A 14,243-nucleotide genomic window follows, 5' to 3' on the forward strand; every position below is an offset into this window, starting at 1 on the left:
TATATATATATATATATATATATATATGTAATAATAATACCATATTATTTTATAAGAGGGATTCGAACATCTGCAAATTTTGTTGTCTGCAGGGGGGTCCTCGAACCAATAGGATACTGAGGGAAAACTGTACTTTCTAGAGCTGAGGACCCAATATCACTTGGTTTTCACAAATGCTATTGGAGTATGTAATTCCAGAAGCAGCCAGAGTCCTCTGAGACTCCTCCGCTGAATGGGGTTGAACATAGGGAAGCATTGTGGACCTGCCTTAGAGCCCTCTCTGAATCCCTATTTGAAATGGATTCTCATGAAATCGGTGTCTGTTGCACTTTTTCAATATCTTCTTAAATCTCATACAGAGTTATGCATAAGACCATATTGAACAACTGCTTTTATTGAGAGAGAGAGAATTTTTTAATATTTATTTTTTAGTTTTCGGTGGACACAACATCTTTGTTTTATTTTTATGTGGTACTGAGGATCGAACCCAGCGCCCCACGCATGCCAGGCGAGCAGGCTACCGCTTGAGCCACATCCCTAGCCCCTGAACAATTGCTTTTTGAAATGAATTAAAACTTTTCATTTTATCTAAGATCAGGGTTTAATTTCTAGCCTTCAACATTGGCATTGTAAACAGCAAACAGAAAGAGAAAGAAGCTCAGACCACCTAGATATTAGCAGTATACTTCCTGAAATTTGATAAGTATAATGTATGAAGCTCCTGCAAGCTTGGAAGGTTTTATGACTACTGTTCTTTCTTTGTTGAGCTTTTAAACAGAATTGTAAGAGTAGCAAAAAATCATCATTTTCTCCTATATTTTTATCAATTGTATTTGGGATATTAATAAACATTTGCAAACTCTGCAGGTTTCTTCCTGTATGGACAATATTATATAATATACCATTTTTATTGGAAAAATCTTTTATCTATATATTTTAATAGTCAAATGGTTATCTAAAACAGCTGTTTGAGGAAGGTATCTTTATGTTACAATTGAAGGACCTAACCCTTAGCTTGCCTTGGTCCCAGCACATAGCTAAAAAATGAACAGACCTGGCACTTGATCCCAAATATTCTGGCTCTAAATCAAATTGGGTTTTTTTTCCTGCTATATTCTGCTTCCATTTATTGCAGCAGTACCTCGCCAAGAAGGAATTTTCCTATATGCCACTGAGTGAATACCATTTAACTATTTCTTTAATTCAAAAAACTTCATTGAGCTCAGATTGCAATTCAAGTACCAAATGAGACTACTGCGGTGTCCTCAGGACACTTGTTCCCTGGCAGAGGTAAAAACATGAAATTAAAAGCCATGTTTTGCAATCTTAGTAAGTCATTTGAAATAAATATGTAAGATGCATGTGTATATGTTCAGGATCATAAAATAATCTTAGTAATGTTTAAGTTCAGATCTTAACGACAAGTAGGTGTCTTCTAGGGGTGGTGATGGACAAAATATTTTCCAGAGGCATTCATAGCTTTAAACAAGAGCCTCACACATGAGAGGAGATCTTTGCACATTAGAGAAGAAAATGCAGTCAAAGGTTGAACTGTAATGAGTGAGGGCTAGCCACTGCTTGTAGATGAAGAAAATCTCTGATCCCTTTCAACTTCCAAAGAGCCACTCTCATCTGCCCATCATGTTGATCTGCTTCCAATCCCCAGGAGCAATGATTGATTTCCCCTTGGTGCAGAGAGGCATTTTAAATTTCATTTATAACTCACATCTCACCATTGAAACATTCTTGTATAGATGGCTATTGTGGTATCTAGCGATGGAGAAATGGGAACAGACGAAAGGCCTAACTGTAGACTTTGGGAACGCTATGTGAAGACTTAATTTCCTCTACACGTCCACAGAAAGAAGGTTCAAAAAAATGGAAGAAAAAAAATGAAACTATAGTGCAAAAGAAGTAAGGAAAAAAGATGTATATGATTTAAATTAGGCTGTCTTTAAACAATTCACTTTATAACCTAGCCAAGTACTCAAGCCCCACCAATTCCAATCATCAGGGACTTTTGAAAAGGAACCAGCTGCTAAGGGGAAAAACATTTTTTTTCCTTTTCCTCTTACAGCATGGACCTCATCTTATTCACCTGTTTATTCCTGCTAGTATCCTCTATTCCGGCACCAGAAACATTTTACTGTATTTAAGTAACATTTTATTGGTGCTATCTGTTCTCTGAAGCCCCAAGTGTATATAGATAGATAGATAGATAGATAGATAGATAGATAGATAGATCAGTTACCTTTCTTTCTTTTTGTTTAGGACAAATTTCAATGAACTAAAAATATGTATATATTCATATACTTTTCACTTTTGTCATTTTTATAATCTCAAAAAAGAACTATTTATAACCTAATAGTGCAAAGTTATTGGTGATGTACATGTCTTCTCAGCAAAGGATGCTGTCTGACAAATGATTACACAGTCACCTATTAATTGTATAAGAAAGCAACACATGCTAGTACCTATTAATAGCAGCATCCACATCTCATTCACTACCATATTAAGGGCTTATTTTGAAATAGAAAAAATAAATACTCTCAAATAATTTATGAGCGACTATTGCTTATAATATTTCATCCTGGCATGTTGAAAATTGACATAAAGCTAGAGAGAGCTGATAGTGTTCGACTTTGACAAGCACCATTCATCTTCACAGAATAGGGTGAAAGGTCAAGTGAAGGGCTACCTCCAGGGCACACACCAATACTCAAAAAACTCACCTGCACAGAGTCCTACCTCCATTGTCAACATTTTCACCTAACTTCTGCACATCACAATGTCTTACCATGAGTCACTATTTATGCCATTAACTGTGTTTAATTTTCCAATATTAGGGGTAGTTTTGAAGATTTCCATTTATGATCCCTTTCCAGTCCCTGTCATAATTGTCTAATGTTTACTGAGCCCTTACTACGTGCTGCACAAATGTTTACCAAAGTGTGGTACTCTTATCTCCAATAGCATATTATTGAGTTTTAGGTAGCACATTGACAAACTTTAAAACACTCACCCATGACAAATCATAGTTATGGAACCAGCTTAGATGTTTCTCAATAAATGAGTGGACAAAGAAAATATGGCATGTACACACAATACAATTTTACTCAGCCATAAGGAAGAATGAAATTATGTTATATGCTGGTAAATGGATGGAGCTGGAAATCATCATGCTAAGTGAAATGAAGCAGACACAAAAGTCAAGGTAATATGTTTTCTCTCATATGCAAAAGCCAGATAGAAATTAAGAAAACAAATAGTGGGGAGAGATATTATGAAAATAAAATGGAGAAGAGTGAAGTGGAGGAATGGGGTCAATGGGGAGGAAGGAAGGATGGCACAGGGGAAGAACTGCAGAACAAAATTGATCAAATTATGCTATGTGCATGCAGGAATATATCACAATGGATTCCAGTTTTCTGTATGAATATAATGCACCCTAAAAATAATAGAAGATCAATAGACTAGAGGTGGGGGATCAGGGGAATGGAGGAGAGGAGGTAAGGGGTGGATTGAAATGGATTGAATTATGTCAAAATATGTCAAAATGAACAACATAATTATGTAAAACTATACTTCACTAACAAAACATTAAAATGAATTATTTACTTTGAAATACAAAAAAAAAATAGCTAGAATTCTAAATTCAGATTTTGATACTATCATATAACTGAGGACTGCAATAGATACATATGTAAGTTAAAAGCTGACCCTTCCCATATTGAAATTGGCATGTCTTTAGCAAGGTAACATGTTGATTTCAGTCTTGGGAGAGACTCTGAGCACCCCATTAAACCATGCTCAGTTTCTGCTCTGTAGGTACTGTGAGATAATGTAAATATTGTTGTTGTTTTTGACACCGCTGCATTTTGGGGTGATTTATTTTGTGCATCAGTAGATAATTAAGATGAGCATTATGTTTTATGTTTATTCCGTCTTGTATTTCTTACACATTAGTATTCACTTCTGAAATTATTTTTTGCTTTTATTTCTTTTTTTTAAAATTTTTTATTGTTGGTTGTTCAAAACATTACATAGTTCTTGATATATCATATTTCACACTTTGATTCAAGTGGGTTATAAACTCCCATTTTTACCCCATATACAGATTGCAGAATCACATCAGTTACACATCCATTGATTTACATATTGCCATACTAGTGTCTGTTGTGTTCTGCTGCCTTTCCCATCCTCTACTATCCCCCCTCCCCTCCCCTCCCCTCCCCTCTTCTCTCTCTGCCCCCTCTACTGTCATTCATTTGTCCCCCTTGTATTATTTTTCCCTTTACCCTCACTTCCTCTTGTATGTACTTTTGTATAACCCTGAGGGTCTCCTTCCATTTCCATGCAATTTCCCTTCCCTCTCCCTTTCCCTCCCACCTCTCATCCCTGTTTAATGTTAATCTTCTTCTCATGCTCTTCGACCCTACTCTGTTCTTAGTTACTCTCCTTATATCAAAGAAGACATTCTTTCCCCATGTGTGAGCCCCTCATCTCCAAATTTTCGAAGCAATAATTTATAGTATTCTTTGATGTCTTGCATCAATTTTATTTAATATAGTCATTTTGGAGCAGGTTATAGTTTTAATCTGTTTTGAAGTTGTGTCTTTATTCCTGCTGTGTCTAAGGATACATTGCTACTTATTCTCCCTTTCTTTGTGTAATATACTTGTACAAGATTTCACTTTGATACCCATCAGATGCTCCTGTCTATGTGAAATTGCTTTTCCCAAACTTCTAAAAGTAAACTCAAGATAGCTCTTCTAACTTCATAGTGATTCATTTTCTTTTGTTTCTAGGTTGTTTAAAAAAAAAAATCTAGCAGCTTGCACTCTGAGCCTTCCTGTCTCTCTTTCCTTCTATCTGCACATTCTTTTTTCTCCATCTCTATTGTCCTTCCTGCCCCATATTGATCCCTTTGCTGGCAGTTTTCTGAGGGTGCCCAGTCCTGTGAGGGAGATGCAATTGTTCACTTTTGAGATTCACAGACTTAGGACTCATCTAGCTCCCTCAGTCCTTGCTCAGGACCCACTCTCAGGGTGGGCAAAACCCTTTCAATTGTAGCTGCCATTCTCAAACTAGTCCGTCAACCATTCCAGTAAACTCCTCCCTAGTAGCTATTTTGAGGGTTCTCTGATTTGTACTTAGGTCCATAATACTTTCCATCATATTCTTCTTTCTGATACCAAATATGTTTTACAACTGTTGGTGACTTGCCCTTACCATTTGTATTTTGAGGTTTATCTGGATAACTTTTGTCTTAGTTTGATTTTGATATTTAGCTCCTTTTCAAAGAATTTATGTGGGAGTCCAAGAAATTCAAAACCTGCCCTGCCCCTCCTGCCATCTTCCCAATGATTTGCAGTGGTGATGCTTTCAAACCCCATCAGCTACATCTCCTTGTGACCAAACATCCACCAATAGAAGGTCAGTGAGGACTAGGGTCAAGTGGAGGGAAGATTGTTTTGTTACTTTGAGAAATATATTTTTTTAAATTTCTGTAAAATTTCATATCAAACAATTAATAACTGTTAGCTGGAAAATGTTTCTTCTCATAATCGTTTTGCTTATGTTTTCCATAGACTTTTGACTGTTCTGTGAATGGCCTCTATGCTCCAAATGAGTTTGTTGAAAATAGAATATTAATTTGTTTAGGCACACGAGTACCCAGAATACCATGGATTGGAGGGGGGGAAGTATACAGGCATATATTTTAATCACAGAGAATGAATCACTCATGTCCCTGATAGCTAAATCTAGTTTTCCATGTTCTTCCATTCATAACAGATGGAACAGGCCTAAAACACAGAAATTGCCATTTCAGAAATAAACATATGAAGAAGAAAAGCTAAAATACCTAATTTTGCTTTTCTCTGATCCCTTTAATCTCAAATATGAGATAACTTAAAAAAATTAGTAATTTTATCCAACAAATATATTACACTTCCTTGGGTTCTCTTCTTATGATAAAGTGGCAAAGAAGTGGACACCAAACTCTATCACCAGAGTCAGGATGCATGATTAAGTGCCCTCTAGGCAGTGGGTCATGTCTTGGGAAGAAATCTTTGATCTACTAACTTCCTTCTCTGCCTGTGTTTATCAGTCACTAAGTTTTCAGAATATGGAAAAACTTTGCAGATCTCTTAGGAGCCAGCAGGAATGAGAAGGAGAGAATTTGATCCAGCGCAAATGGAAGGAACTAGTTGCAAGGCCAAGTCTGCTCTTTCCATTGTGTACAATAATTAAGGCTATGAGCAACAGAACACTGGTAGTTCAAAGACAGAGATGGACAGCATTTTCGTCTAAGATGCTCTTTGATGGTTGCACCTATATGGTTGCACAAACAGCTTTTATTTTCAAAAACAATGGACTTGGAATTAAAAACAAGTCAGGGCAGTCTAAATACATATGTGTTGTAAATAATATGAGCATGTGTATATGTGTGTGTATATCCTTAGGCATACACACACAAATACACACACACACAAATACACACACACATATACACACACACATCCTTGATATAGGCTAAGGAGAAAACATAAAACAATGAGCCCCTAAAATACATTTGATTTCCAGTTCTTAAGAAATACTCTTGATATATTTAAGGGAAACACAAGATTTTGAAACTACTTTCCATTTAGCAAATGCTGTCCTAAAGATCTCAAGGAAGAACTGGTGTGCAGAAGAATTTTGAAAGGTTCAATTTTATTTTTCTTTTTAACTGAACTCAGGAAGAGGACAAATGAAGTACACTGGTATCTATCTGAGCAACTTCTGCTAGTGCCAACACAGATATTTAAATGTCCCAATATATTTACCTTGAAGTTAATTTTTTTAAAAAGTCCAGTATCACAATAATGATCTAACCTTAACATTGCAGTTAGTGTATTTAAAAAATCAATAGTAATAGCTAAAAATTTGGCATTTTGCTTATTAACTGAACTGAGAAATGGAAATCCAAAGATAAATTTCAAAGAGACATTGTTATAGGCTGCCAAGAATTTTGAAAATTCATGTTTTGCTTTCAGAGTTTTAGCATAAACTGAAGTTTTCATTTTAATAGCTATTTTTATATACAATCACCTTCATGTCAAACATGCATATTCATATACTCTGCAGTATAAATGATAGGCAAATATTTATGAAAATACCTAATTCATAACACATACATATTTAAGTGATCCTTACTACCAAAAAAAAAAAAAGTACTCAAAATCCTTAAAGTGATAAGATCATATGGGGAAACAAATGCATACATAAAAATATTCACCAATATCTAAGCACTTGTAAAAATCAACCTCTTTTTACACATGTCTACCCACTTAACAATAGACACTATTTCTCATATTCTGCATTATTTCAATGGTCAGGCTCTTTTATGTTTGGCAATACAGTGCAAATGATTCAAATTAGTTTCAAAGCAAAACATCAAATCTTGCAAAGATGCAGAACTCTATGAAACCCTGGGATGTCAGATGTGATTGTTGAGTTTGTGTAATTACAGATAAAATTAAAATGATGTAGAATCTATCATTTACCAATTGAAGAAAAAGAAGTGACATGAATGATGACACAGTAGGTGCTTCAAAAGAAAAATGATTTTAATATAAAGGAAAATTGGCAAAATCTTTGAATATTTTAACTAAAATTAAAGCTCATATAATATTGCTATGAGAGAAGAAAGGGGACCATTTCTTTTATTTTTCTTCATTCTAAAAGTATGCTCAGAGCTTCATTTAGAAACTAAATTTTATTCAACAAAAATTCAATTGAAAAAATTCAAATATCATGTACATGATATTTATTCATTATGTTAATTATAAAATAATCTTGACCAAATTTTTACTAAAATATGTTGGTTTATTTTACGTTATCTATCTATTTATTTATTTATTTATTGAGGTACTGGTATGAAACCCAGGTGCCTGTGCATGCTAGGTAAGCACTCTACCACTGAGATACATTTCCATCCCTTTTTATGTCTTGTTTTGGGACAGGGTCTCATTTAGTTGCCCAAGCTGGCCTTGAACTTGTGTTCCTCCTGTCTCTGCTTCCCAAATTATTGGGATTACAGGTGTGCACCAGTATAGTCCACCTGGCTGGTTGGTTTCTGTTTCAATGGAATCATGGTTGGGAGTCTTGTTTTACTGATCTCAGGTACTGAGAATTATCTTAACTTCTCACGGTGCCTTTTGGAAGGCTATTCCACTTATGTAAATGTTCATTTCACTAATGCAGAAAGGAAGAGACTGGACCAAATTATAATCAATTTCCCTCCTACACAAAAATTTTAAATTATATAATCTTGTCAGTAATGTCATTATGAATCCTCTGTATAAATTCTTTCTATACATTCCTACAGTCACCTCCTTAGTTCATGCTTGGATGACTCTGGTTCATACCTCATGTTTAATGGGCATCACAGAAATATCTACTGAACCAATACAGATGGTACTGAGGAAGAAGAAGCATCTGCTAAATCAATGACAAGCAGCCCTTCCCACTTTGATTACTAACCATCACAAAATTTTGGAACACCCTTGTGCAACAGCAGGAGATTTGTTTTAAATCACAGAAAAGTTCAAGCAGGCAATTTATTGTAATGGTTGAGAACTTGGGCTTTGGAATAACAGAGATCTCAGTGCAAAGCTCAGTTTAATGCTAATTGAATGTTTGGGTTTTTTTTAGGCAAGTTACTAAATATATTTAATATATTAAATATCCTTCTCTGAAGTCCTAGAATATAATTCTACACAATAAATATTTATTTTTGTAAAAAAAATTAAATAAGATAAACATTAATTGCCTAGTTCCTGGAAATTAGCCAATCATTAACTAGAGCTAAGTTTGTGCTAAATGTATTATTATGTATATGTCTTATTGTGTTCATACACACAGAATATTTATAAATGGACCATTTATTGCAGATAAATGCTGAACCAAGTTGAGTCCAGTTGATTTGAACATGATAAAACTTTGAAGTTAATTTGAAACACACTCCAAAAAACTGGAACACAGTGAATCAAAAGAAAAACATTGCCTTAAAATGTCAGTAGTATAATCTAATCATCTTTTATGTTATCTATAAAAAAATGCCTTTTACTACATTTTGTTTGGGATCTAAATAAACTGATTTCTCATTCCCTAAAATGTATTCCAGTTTTTCTTAAGCTTTATAAGACTGGAATAAAATTTTTCTCTGCCAATTTTGATGTGGAAAGAACAATTTACCAAGTGATCAATAAATAAAATGTACCAATGTAAAAGAGTGATATTCCAAATATTATATATAAATATAGATTCCTTGCCAATCAGGATGGAAGCCAGTTATGATCAACTATATGGTTGTGTCAATGCATATCAACTAGATATTAGCTTTGAGTATTATAAATATGCAGTTTCTTATTTCTCATTGTTACTCACCACTCATATTATCCATCCCTTGTACTACAATTCCAGTTTAATGAAATTCATATTTAATAGTTTCTTTTACCTAAAACACAGACACAATATGTAAACAGATATTCCTTTCACTAAAACTTAATAGTTTGTTAACACTGGTGAATTATTCAGGATCACTGAACAAAACAGTACATTTACATTTGTTATTAAAAGGAGATGTAGAGCCGCAAGACTAATAACTACAAGCTGCTAACTCTCCTAGGTATGAAGAAAAGGGGGACAAGAGGTCCCTGGCATCCAGATGGAGAGTCCGTTAAAGGAGGTCATCCTGAATGGAGCAGAACATTTCATAGACACCTCAGTTATCCTGAAGCAAGCTTTCATGGAGGGAGTTGTGGGACATGATAACCCAACTTCCTCATTGCTGCCTGTGGTCTCTTCCAGGGCTTCTTATTGGCCAAACTTTCAGAATTTAAAAGACAAGGGGCTTTTCTCCATATAGTCTGTAAAGCTCAGAACCCTAAAGCAAAAGGAAGAATGCAGATGGCTAGAGAGTGTGGAACAGGCATGACTAATTTATTCTTCTACCTCATTCTCCTAACAGATGTTTAACTCTTATACCAAACACACCTAAAGATGATTTTGACCTAGATTGTACTCAGATCTAAACTCTTACAAAAAGACAATTTTTCTGGGATTGGAATCTGTGATACTGGCAGTCATCAGACTCTACTATGAGAATTTTTTCTTTAGAAAAGCTAAATCTCTACTGTTCTTAATATTTAAATGTTTCCAATGTTTATCAAATTTAGCTTTCAGATTGGCATGAAAAGAGTTAAAATTTGAAAACCCGAACTTACTACAAATCTGCATTTTCTTCAAGTTGAAAAGAGAAAGTTATTGCATGTGCTGACTCAGGAAGACCCACTAATGGTCACGTGGGGCTAATGGCTCTGAGGCTAATGGCCAAGTGTTCTTGGAAATTTTAATAAAACATCATCAATTCCAAATGAGTACAACCAATTTGATAAGCTTATTATTTAATGTCATCCACTAATGCCATACTTCCCCTGTGGGGAAATAGCTATATATTGCAGACATAGGCACTAGAAAATTCAGGCCCAAGAAGCAAATAGGAGAGTTAATGGAATAGGAGAAAGGTCTAATACCTTCTAAATGCAGTAACTTCCTCCCAAGAACAGAAATAGCCAGATATTTTCTGGGAAGCCAGGCACATCTTGGCTCAGGCAATGCTGTTCCTCAGGAAGGGAGATAGGAAACACATCCAGAATCTCTAGAACCAAAAGAATTTGCTGTCTGTGAGATCTGTGAGGTGTAGGAGCACCAAGTTAGAAAGTTGAAGATTCAAGAATGATTGTAATTTCCATTTGAGGATATTATAAATGTGACTCAGGATTCACTACTGTAGTTAAAGTACCTGCACTATTATACCTCACACTCTGACCGCTTCTCAGAGGACCCAAGAGACTGTTCATTGACCCATAACATCACTCATAATTATGATGCTTCCAAAGGGATGGATACTGAAAACCCACATAGGCCACAGATGATAAAGCATTCCAGGATTATTTAAAGATGGCCCAAATCCCTCTTGGATCCTTCCATGATCAAAGACTTGTTCTCCTCTTGTCTTATTCACCTTCAAGAGATGATCAACAGACTAGAGTCTTCTAGGGTGAGCCCTTGACTGATCTTGCCCTCATGATCTCATGACAACTGAAGGAAAGTAAGAGATACTATAAAAGAAAAATGACACTACCTGTTTTCAACAACATGGTCATTCTAAAATTTTATATCTAGTGGGAATTAGTACTTTAATTTAATTTAATTCCTCTTAAAATGGAATATTCCCCCAAAGTATTACATGATCAATTTCTTACATAGGAATCTTATCATGCAACACATATGTAATCACTCTTTGTATCCAAACACTTTTTGACATTACAGCAGTTACAGGAGGAAAAAGGAAACAGGAAGAAGGCAAACATAGGGGCTCAGACATCCACCCTAATAAAAGTTCCAGCAGAACCCTATATATTCAGCATCAAATGCAAAGAATAAAAAGAACACTCTGTGATATCGCTAATGCACAGAGTAAGAATATACACCGAGCAAACTGAAGTCTCTACTTTTTTGAATGAAAGTAACTTTTTAAAGAATAACCTGAAATATAAACTTTTAAAAGCTCATGCAACAGTATAAGAAATAATAAAAGGTTGCTAAATCATAGTTGAACATTTTAAACAAAGTCAGGGATAAACGTATTCATACTTTTTTAAGACAGGGACAAAACTACTTTTATTATGGCTGGGTAAAATTCTTTTGTTTGTAGGGAATTTAGTGGCTATATAATTTTATTGGTTCTCAATATTCACTACGAATTCAGATCAACTTAGAAGAAAATCTAAACAAAATAAAACTCAAAAAATTCATAACAAATCAACAAGCAAATACTATTGGAGATTCTATTTCAATTGTTCTGGGATGGACCTGGTTACTAGTATTATTTTTTGTCTTCCTAAAATAATTAAATTGCCATGGGGGCTGATGGCTACTGGTCTAATGGACTCTGAATCACTCATTTTATAGGTGATCAAATGACTATAAAAATTATATGATTTATACAAAATCACACAATTATTTTTTAGGAAGAACATTTTTTTGTGTGTGATTCTTGTGATCAGAATATATGGGTTTGAGTCACAACTTTCTTACTATGTGAAATTGAATTTGTGCAGATTACTTAAGTCTATTTCAGAATATTTACTGAGAACATGAAAATCAGATATCTATTTGACCTACCTCACAGAGTTTTTGAGAAGATCAAGTGATGCAAACTGTGTAAAATTACTTTGTGTAATGCAAATTTACTACGAATGCATTAGGAGGTTTTGTTGTTGTTGTTATTGTTGTTGTTACTAGTAGCAGAGGCAAGTATAGAGCAAAAGTCTTCTCCATGTACTTTAGTTTTGCTTTTCTAACCATTCTTGATTGCATCAGTGTCTGTATTACACATCCAGTTATCATGTATTATGTAAATCAGCACATGATATTAACTAGCTTATCCCTATACACATTTACCTAATCATTCCCCAGATGCCCTACAACTTTCCTGTCCAAAGTATGGCCAGTTCTTCTGGGCAAAGAACTGACAGCAGAAATGCAACTCTCTCATGCCTCACCTCAGATCTACCAAACCTGAAACCATCAGTTTAACAAGATCCCCAGGTGATTCAAATGCACATTAAAGTTTGAGAGGTATTGTTCTATGAAATCTCAAATGTTTTTGGCATAATGAAATAGGTTCAGGACAATTTAAACAATTCTTTTTCCATTTGAATTCTTCAAAAACTAAAAATTGATATGATAGGTATGTGTATACTGATAGTAATTCTATCTGAAACCATCAGATTAAGTAAATGTTCCCTTACTCTGTTTGGGCTGAATAACAATATTCATTGCATTAATTTTCTCAAGCTCTCTTTAGATTTATTTTCCTAATAATCAATTCTTAGCAGCAATTTTGATTCACTTGAACTAATCACTATCAGATCCTGTGGAAACTTAGGGATTTAACATTCTCATTTTAGATGAGATTTTTTTGAACAGAAGTGATTAGACTGTATATGATCAAAGTCCCCCATTGACTATAACATGCCTTTTCCGCATTCTTCAAAGCCACAGATTCATTTTACGCAGCCCAGGTTGAAACTAATTTGTGATTTTTAGGGGTGGCCAATGCATTTAGCTTAACATTTTGATTATATCTTTTTTGTTATGAAAGATAACATTCTTAGTAATTTTAATTTAATCAGAATATCAAAATTTATAGAGTTTAAGGAGCACAATATGGTCTTATTATCCAGACCTTTAAAAAAAAAGAAGTAAATAGTTTTGTCTTTATTTTTTTCTCAGAAATTCTGTGCTCCAATTAATTATCCTGTCTTAAGTCATTCCCCAGGCTCTGCACAAATTAGCAGTGTCTGAGTGGAAATTAAATAAGGTGAAATCTTAGCAAATGGCAGCTACATCAGTTACTCAGCCATCACACAGGCCATGCATACTGAGTGAGTGGAAATTTTCCTGTAACCCCAGATTTCCCTTCACCTCTAATTGGGTGTAAATTTCTGCCTATTTATATTCAGTCTATTAATAGATGTCAGTCCAAGAATGCCATGTATTGAGGCACATTGCAATAGACTTATGATTAATTTGTTCCCATGGGAGGTAATGATTTTTGAAAAGCATGGCCACAAAACGTGAGCAGAGCAACGAGATGTGGCAGGAAAAAGTGTTTCCTAGAACATCTTTCAAAGATTTGGCGATGTGATTCAACAAGAAGGAAATGCAGTGATCCACAGGGATTTGGTGCAGGAAGGAGAATGGGGGCTCCCACTTTGTACAACTGTTAACTTCACTTTAGAAAATGTAAGAATAGAGAGAGAAAAACTAAGCCCCAAACAAAAAGTAAAAGCTTGTTGGGGAGGATGAAGTTTCTAGAATAGATTCCATCCTGATCACCCCTACCCCAAAGAAAATTCTGGTTATCAGCATAGGAGATCAGTCAATATTTCTTCTTTTTCATGTGTGTGATGCTAGGGATTGAACCTGAGGCCTCGCACATGCTACCACTAGTCAATATTTCTATAACAGTCCTCTCTAATAGTGCAAAATGTTCAATGTTAGTATTAGAAATGATAAAATCAGCTATTCCTAGGACCTGGAAAATTGTACCTTAATTTAAATAAGCCTTTATATGTCATATGTTCTTTGCAATTTAATAATACATGACCCTTTATCTTTTTTTT

This window comes from Marmota marmota, unplaced genomic scaffold (assembly GCF_001458135.2).
Source record: "Marmota marmota marmota unplaced genomic scaffold, marMar, whole genome shotgun sequence".
Lineage (NCBI taxonomy): Eukaryota > Metazoa > Chordata > Mammalia > Rodentia > Sciuridae > Marmota > Marmota marmota.